This window comes from Protopterus annectens, chromosome 8.part0 (genome assembly GCF_019279795.1).
Source record: "Protopterus annectens isolate FY-2018-M chromosome 8.part0, PAN1.0, whole genome shotgun sequence".
Classification (NCBI taxonomy): Eukaryota; Metazoa; Chordata; order Ceratodontiformes; family Protopteridae; genus Protopterus; species Protopterus annectens.
Window position 1 is genome coordinate 507,148,912 of NC_056741.1, and position 9,366 is coordinate 507,158,277.

A 9,366-nucleotide genomic window follows, 5' to 3' on the forward strand; every position below is an offset into this window, starting at 1 on the left:
CTCTGCTTTGGAACATGCTTATAATACTCTTGTGTGTAGGTTGTGTCAGTCAATAGGTTGGCAGTTCAAATACAGTAGTGAGACTCTCCTGACTGCATGTGGGAAGGTAAAAGGATGCTGAAGTGGCATACAGCACATAGCACTGACATCATTTATGATTCTACTTAGCTGCAGAAGTAATTTTTGCACACATATCTCCTTTGCATGACACAAGTGATGTCATCCTTTCAAAAATGCAGTGTGGCTTATATGCAGTCAGACTTCTTCTGCAGTGTGTGCACACAATACACTTGTGTATAGATTGTTTTAGTACATAGGTAGGGAGCTCAAATACAGGAATTACTATCATCTATGAGTGTGTGATTCTTATTCTTACAGCGCAGAACATGGAGCAAATGTAGACAATAGGTGTCTCTACACAATGTGCTTTTGCTGTGCAACCACTTTTTAGTGGAAATATAAAGGTAATAAACAATGGTGGTGTCATCCATTGAAATATGCAGTGTCACAGTTGTGAAATAAATCTGCAGTAGCACCTGTGTTGCAGAAAACCTTTACACTGTTACACACATAAGCTATGTTTATGTTTAGATGTTGTTTTCTGTTACAAGAGTTTATTTTAGATGTCCTGTGGAAAGGCTGTGTTAAAGACTGATGCTGTCGTCTGAAGAGATTGTTGTTCCATAATAGTTGTAGTGAGACACCTCCTCTGTAATGAGGACATGTGATGATAAGATGTGTGTTGTTGCCTAAGTAAGATGTGTTCCAATATGGAATTATATCCACATTGTGCATAATTATTGTTCTACCATCACAGTGACAACAACAGGGGGCTATATATGTGCTTGGCTATACTTAGTATCAGGTAATGTTGCCTGACATACATCAAGATTCTTTCTAAGTATTTTCAGGGACACATATTCCTTGACTCATACAAATGATGTAGTGCATTCACATAACCACACATATGACAATGGGCAATGCACTTATACCATAGCACAGTCATTGATCTCACTATGGTGTTTGTTTTCTCAGCTCTTAGGCAAGTGTTCTAAACCAGCATTGAGTGACTGTAAGCATTTTTGTCCTTCATTTTTCTGTAGAAAAGACATCCTCGGCAATTATATTTTGTATGTATAGAGTGCCAGAGGCCTCCCCCATTCATTTTAGCAGACAAAAATTATGGGCAAATAGAGTACAGTTGATTGAATGACTTCCTGTAGGTGGCGTTCAAGAGCTTTGATAATTTCACTGTGGCACTTGTCATTAAAAATCATATTGTTAGTTGGAGGACTTGTACAGCTTGATGTTCAGTTCTAGCACAGGGGTTCATTTTGTGATTATAGTTGAAGTTATCGGACTCACGAGCAGGACAAGGCAAGCCTGATGACCCGCTGATTAAGTTCCCCAAAATGGGGCTAAAATGACCATTGGCCCTCTTACCTTGCACTTCCAAGCCTAAATCTGTGACGAAATCTGCAGGATACCCTCTACAAACAAACATGTCAGCGATAAACCTGCACTTGTCATAAAATTTTTTATCGTCTGAAATCATGCGGGCTGCTCGAACAAATTGGCCCTTCACGATAGCCCTCTTTTGGTGGATTGGATGTTCACTATCAAAGTGTAGGTATGAATTTGAAAATGTCGGCTTCCGATGTATATTAGCCACGAAGCGATTCATGGTCCTATCTTTCTCAATTTCTACATCCAAATAGGCTATCTTATCAGTTGCAAAATTAGATGTAAATTTCAAGAATTCGGTAGAACCATTAAAAAAAGTCACCAAGGTATTTGCATCATCTTGTGAACCATTGAGGATGATAAAAATATCATCCAAGAACCTAGTGTATAACGAAACTTTCTCTTGGACTAGGAAATTGCATAAAATGAACACCCTCTCCCAATGGGCCATTACTAAATTTGCCATGCTGGCTCTGCAAGGTGATCCCATGGGAACACCAACCAACTGGTGGAACCACCGGTTGTTGAATGAGAAAAAGTTGCAAGTGAGAATAATATTCAATAGCTCACTGACCAGTGAGATCTCTTCTGTCGGAGCATGATGGAAGCCCAATTCCAATGGAATCCACTCGACTGCCATGAGATGGGGAATAGATGAATATAGATCAACCACATCGATCGTCAAGAGGCAACTATCAGCATTGAATGGGACGGAACCCACCTTTTCTAGAAAAGCCCAAGAATCTCTCAAAATATGTGGGACATGATACACGTACTTCTTGAGAATATTGTCCACCACCTTAGCGGCTGTATAGGTTATACTCCCTCTAGCGCTAACTAATTGCTGCATAGGTGGATCATATATATTCTTGTGTATCTTGGGGTTCCCAAACAAAACCGATATCTTACGTGATACAACAATGATATACCACCTACCTGGACTAAACAGCATGCTTTCTATTAGTTGCTTTCTTAAACTGAGAAGCCTAGTTAGGTGAAGTTTCTTAGACTGATTTAATTCCCTTGGGAATGACCACCTTTTTAGCTATTTTATGGGAATTGTTTCTTCCTTGTTTTTTTTTTTTTTTTTTTTTGCTACTAATACTGCTACTATTATCAGATGGTTATCATAACAACATAACAATGTTAAGCATACATTTTGAAGGTATACTCATAGATGTATTTTGTATATTTTATATCAACTCATGGTTTGTAGTCTTCCATCGAGTTGTGTTACCATGTGAATGGCATTTTGATTTATTTACATGGCTTTTTTAAAATAGGCACTACACGCATATACTTTTCCTGGGTTTACCACTTGTGTGCTTACAGTGTCTACCAGGTATTTAAGATTGTATACATGCTATGTTGGTGGCGTAAATTCAGAATATTGTTTTGATTACAAATATTTAGGGCTGGTCATGTTGATCTTATATAAATGGTGATGCACAGTTTTTCTGTGGTTAAGTTTTTTAAGTGTATTGATGTGCAATTTTCAGGTGTGTCCACAAGGGGGAGTGTTTGAGTGGAGCTATGATGCTTAAATAATGGGTCAGATGTATCGTTCTTTGTTTTTAGTTTGCTTTCTGAAGAAGTTGGTGCAGAGCGCTGACGAAAAGCTTGGTTTTAAGCTTAATAAAACTCCTGTTTGGTATTTTCATTTATTGGCGTTCTTTACAGTCATTTTTTGGATTATTTGGAGTCGTGAATATAACCTCTGGATTACAAGGAGCTTCTTAGAGGTGCAGCGACCTGCAACAGTGGTATTTTATCAGTTTGTGGTTTTGTTTATGAGTCGTGCAGAAAGTCTTTATGTCTTCCGCCACGCAGGAAGCTAGGGGCACCTCAGATGCAGGGAATTTAATGATACTTATAAACCTTCTCACAGAAAAGGTTGAACATTTTTCACAGCGAATGGATGGACTTTTGCAAAGTGGTGCTGTGAATCCTGTAGTGCGACCCCCCCAGTGGACTGGCGACTGAATCCCCCTTTATGATACCGGCTAGTGGAGCCAGAGCAGAGCTGGGAGCCATCATTTCTAATGGCTCTAACGATCTGCACAATCAGGATGGTGGCGACAATCCTATGGGCTCCACGAGAGGACACAGGAGCCCATTAAATAACATAGGACCTTCGGCATCTAGACTTGGCGAGGTGGGGACCCTGATGAGGGACCATACAGACTTGAACTTAAATAATTGGCTGAATCAACCCTTTTGTTTTTATAATGGAGAGGATACCGCCAACAAGGACACTTTTACTGAAGATCTCCCTGTCTTGCCCACTAAACTCAACCAATTTGATCAAAAATTATTGAGGCTCAGAAAACTACAACTAGAGGTCTCTTATTTTGGGGAATGCCGACGTGCGAAGATTGTCCCAAAGGGTCTTCGCTCGTGGCAATATCCCACAGGGTTGGAGGAAGGGTCGAAATTCCATCTCAACCTTTTGCCACTTTCTGATAGACATGGGAACGAATTAATCAATCTGATCTGCTCCCACTACCAGGAAGCTATCAATCAATTAACCATGGACCTTTCTAGCCTGGATGAGGAAATAAAGTTAGATATCCATTTTTGCAGGTATCGCTACAAATACGAGAGAGTCTTCAACAGCATCGACCAACATATTTCTAAGATGAATAAAACTAAAATTAAAATATTAAATAGGGACATAAAAGCTTATAAAGATGGGGCAGCTTACCCCAAACCCCCAAAATCCCAAGGGAACTTTTTAGGTAACAGCAGAGAAACTACGGGGATCAATTCAGTTTTGGTTGATACCAACCAACCTATGCACCAACGTGAAGCGGAGAATGGACCTTCAGCAAGGCGAATAAGCCATAGACCTTCAACCGAAGGAGAGGTTATCATTGGGTCTGGTCTTAACCAGGTCCAGCCAGCATCTGAAGCCCATGATGTAAATTTTCATGCCCAAGCCTCGTCTCCACAACAAACGTTGAACCGCACGATGAGGAACAAATACAAAATGAGGAGGAATTGATGGACGACTGTTTAGCCATTCCTTCTCCCCCTATTCAAGCATTGGAGATCCTTCACAATACAGGCAAAGATTTCAAAATTTACAATTTTTCGCAGTTTGCTTTTTCCCAGCCTTTGGTGGACATTTTGGCTAAAGGGTTATCTTTTGTACCCTCTAGTCAGGCTAGTGTTGGGAGGTCGATTTTGGACCCGAAATTATTTGTGAGAAAGTTGAATTTGACATTATTGTTGGGCAGTTCACAAAGACCCAAGAACTTTTTTCACATACCTAGCACTTTCAACCCACCTCTCTTACCAACCTTTGGAGTTTTCAAACAACTGTACGATCTTGATATCCGTCACCTCCTTAATTCAAGGTGACCAGCCCATTTTAATGTCACCAGAGAGGAGAAGGGCCTGTTGGAAGCTCTCAAGTCTGCACCGGTTAGACTGATGCAGCCTGATAAGAGAGGTGGATTGGTAGCTATGGACTTGGATGACTATAATGACAAGATGTTGACCATCTTGGCCTCTAATACCTATCATGAAGTCTCTAGGAATGAGTTAAATATAAATATGAGCCGTATCCGGTCATTTTTTGAGGAGATGTTCATCAATGGCTCAATTGATGTGGATATATACAATTATATCATTGTTGTATCACCTAAGATACTGGTTTTGTTTGGGAACCCCAAGATACACAAGAATATATATGATCCACCTATGCGGCAATTAGTTAGCGCTAGAGGGAGTATAACCTATGCAGCCGTTAAGGTGGTGGAAAATATTCTCAAGAAGAACGTGTATCATGTTCCACATATTTTGAGAGATTCTTGGGCTTTTCTAGAAAAGGTGGGTTCCATCCCATTCAATGCTGATAGTTGCCTCTTGACGATCGATGTGGTTGATCTATATTCATCTATTCCCCATCTCATGGCAGTTGAGTGGATTCCATTGGAATTGGGCTTCCATCATGCTCCGACAGAAGAGATCTCACTGGTCAGTGAGTTATTGGATATTATTCTCACTTGCAACTTTTTCTCATTCAACAACCGGTGGTTCCTCCAGTTGGTTGGTGTTCCCATGGGATCACCTTGTGGAGCCAGCATGGCGAATTTAGTAATGGCCCATTGGGAGAGGGTGTTCGTTTTATGCAATTTCCTAGTCCATGAGAAAGTGTCGTTATACACTAGGTTCTTGGATGATATTTTTATCATCCTCAATGGTTCACAAGATGATGTAAATACCTTGGTGACTTTTTTTAATGGTTCTACCGAATTCTTGAAATTTACATCTAATTTTGCAACTGATAAGATAGCCTATTTGGATGTAGAAATTGAGAAAGATAGGACCATGAATCGCTTCGTGGCTAATATACATCGGAAGCCGACATTTTCAAATTCATACCTACACTTCGATAGTGAACATCCAATCCACCTAAAGAGGGCTATCGTGAAGGGCCAATTTGTTCGAGCGGCCCGCATGATTTCAGACGATAAAAAATGTTATGATGAGTGCAGGTTTATCGCTGACATCTTTGATTGTAGAGGGTATCCTGCAGATTTTGTCACAGATTTAAGCTTGGAAGTGCAAGGTAAGAGGGCCAATGGTCATTTTAGCCCCATTTTGGGGAACATAATTAGCGGGTCATCAGGCTTGGCTCGTCCTGCTCGTGAGTCCGATAACTTCAACTATAATTTTATAATTACTTACAACTTGGACGCAACTGACATTGTGTCCATCATTAGGAAGAATTTGTGTTTATCAACCACTGAGTCAACAGGAGTACCTGGGCTTGCATTGTACCCTAAAGTCACTTTCAGGAGGGGCCTTAACATCAAAAACATTTTGGAGTCTAAAATATCTGGTATCTCCCCCATTCTGGGATGTACAAGTGTAACATGTGCAGTTACTGTAGATATATCAAAGCAAGAACAGCCTTTTCCATTAAGGACAAGAAGTTCCTTATTCAAGGAAGATTCAATTGTGCTAGCAATCGGGTGGTGTATTTGGTCCAGTGTTCTGTTTGCCCTGGCTTCTATGTTGGTAAGACCGACAGGAAGCTACAAGAACGGTTATATGCACACTTATATGCCATCAAGAAGGGGAAAGTAGACAATGTGCTGGCTAAACACATTCTAGACAACCCAGGTCATGAATTTTCATTTTTGGTGATTGACAAACTTTGTGATGGAGGTACAGGGTTCCTGATTCTCTGAGACTTGAATGCAAGGAGTTGATGTGGCAACTCAAATTGGAAGCTTACCACCTACCTGGACTAAACAGCATGCTTTCTATTAGTTGCTTTCTTAAACTGAGAAGCCTAGTTAGGTGAAGCTTCTTAGACTGATTTAATTCCCTTGGGAATGACCACCTTTTTAGCTATTTTATGGGGATTGTTTCTTCCTTGTTTTTTTTTTTTTTTTTGCTACTAATACTGCTACTATTATCAGATAGATATGATAACAATATAACAATGTTAAGCATACATTTTCAAGGTATACTCATAGATGTATTTTGTATATTTTATATCAACTCATGGTTTGTAGTCTTCCATCGAGTTGTGTTACCATGTGAATGGCATTTTGATTTATTTACATGGCTTTTTTAAAATAGGCGCTACACACATATACTTTTCCTGGGTTTACCACTTGTGTGCTTACAGTGTCTACCAGGTATTTAAGATTGTATACATGCTATGTTGGTGGCATCAATTCAGAGTATTGTTTTGATTACAAATATTTAGGGCTGGTCATGTTGATCTTATATAAATGGTGATGCACAGTTTTTCTCTGGTTAAGTTTTTTAAGTGTATTGATGTGCAATTTTCAGGTGTGTCCACAAGGGGGAATGTTTGAGTGGAGCTATGATGCTTAAATAATGGGACAGATGTATTGTTCTTTGTTTTTAGTTTGCTTTCTGAAGAAGTTGGTGCAGAGCGCTGACGAAAAGCTTGGTTTTAAGGTTAATAAAACTCCTGTTTGGTATTTTTGTTTATTGGCATTCTTTACAGTCATTTTTTGGATTATTAGGAGTCCTGAATATAACCTCTGGATTACAAGGAGCTTCTTAGAGGTGCAGCGACCTGCAACGGTGGTACTTTATCAGTTTGTGGTTTTGTTTTTGAGTCATGCAGAAAGTCTTTATGTCTTCCGCCACGCAGGAAGCTAGTGGCACCTCAGATGCAGGGGATTTAATGATACTTATAAACCTTCTCACGGAAAAGGTTGAACATCTTTCACAGCGAATGGATGGACTTTTGCAAAGTGGTGCTGTGAATCCTGTAGTGCGACCCCCCCCAGTGGACTGGCGACTGAATACCCCTTTATGATACCGGCTAGTGGAGCCAGAGCAGAGCTGGGAGCCGTCATTTCTAATGGCTCTAACGATCTACACAATCAGGATGGTGGCGACAATCCTATGGGCTCCACGAGAGGACACAGGAGCCCATTAAATAACATAGGACCTTCTGCATCTAGACTTGGCGAGGTGGGGACCCTGAGGAGGGACCATACAGACTTGAACTTAAATAATTGGCTGAATCGACCCTTTTGTTTTTATAATGGAGAGGATACCGCCAACAAGGACACTTTTACTGAAGATCTCCCTGACTTGCCCACTAAACTCAACCAATTTGATCAAAAATTATTGAGGCTCAGAAAACTACAACTAGAGGTCTCTTAATTTGGGGAATGCCGACATGCGAAGATTGTCCCAAAGGGTCTTCGCTCGTGGCAATATCCCACAGGGTTGGAGGAAGGGTCGAAATTCCATCTTGACCTTTTGTCACTTTTTGATAGACATGGGAACGAATTAATCAATCTAATCTGCTCCCACTACCAGGAAGCTATCAATCAATTAACCATGGACCTTTCTAGCCTGGATGAGGAAATAAAGTTGGATATCCATTTTTCCAGGTATCGCTACGAATATGAGAGAGTCTTCAACAGCATCGACCAACATATTTCTAAGATGACTAAAACTAAAATTAAAAAAATTAAAGAGGGACATAAAAGCTTATAATGATGGGGCAGCTTACCCCAAACCACCAAAATCCCAAGGGAACTTTTTAGGGAACAGCAGAGAAGCTATGGGGATCGATTCAGTTTTGGCTGATACCAACCAACCTACGCACCACCGTGAAGTGGAGAATGGGCCTTCGGCAAAGCGAATAAACCATAGACCTTCAACCGAAGGAGAGGTTATCATTGGGTCTGGTCTTAACCAGGTCCAGCCAGCATCTGAAGCCCATGATGTAAATTTTCATGCCCAAGCCTCGTCTCCACAACAAACATTGAACCGCACAATGAGGAACAAATACAAAATGAGGAGGAATTGATGGACGACTGTTTAGCCATTCCTTCTCCCCCTATTTAAGCTTTGGAGATCCTTCACAATACAAGCAAAGATTTGAAAATTTACAATTTTTCTCAGTTTGCTTTTTCCCAACCATTGGTGGACATTTTGGCTAAAGGGTTATCTTTTGTACCCTCTAGTCAGGCTAGTGCTGGGAGGTCGATTTTGGACCTGAAATTATTTGTGAGAAAGTTGAATTTGACATTATTGTTGGGCAATTCACAAAGACCCAAGAACTTTTTTCACATACCTAGCACTTTCAACCCACCTCTCTTACCAACCTTTGGAGTTTTCAAACAACTGTGCGATCTTGATATCCGTCACCTCCTTAATTCAAGGCGACCAGCCCATTTTAGTGTCACCAGAGAGGAGAAGGGCCTGTTGGAAGCTCTCAAGTCTGCACGGGTTTGACTGATGCAGCCTGAAAAGGGAGGTGGATTGGTAGCTATGGACTTGGATGACTATAATGACAAGATGTTGGCCATCTTGGCTTCTAATACCTATCATGAAGTCTCTAGGAATGAGTTAAATGTAAATATGAGCCGTATCCGGTCATTTATTGAG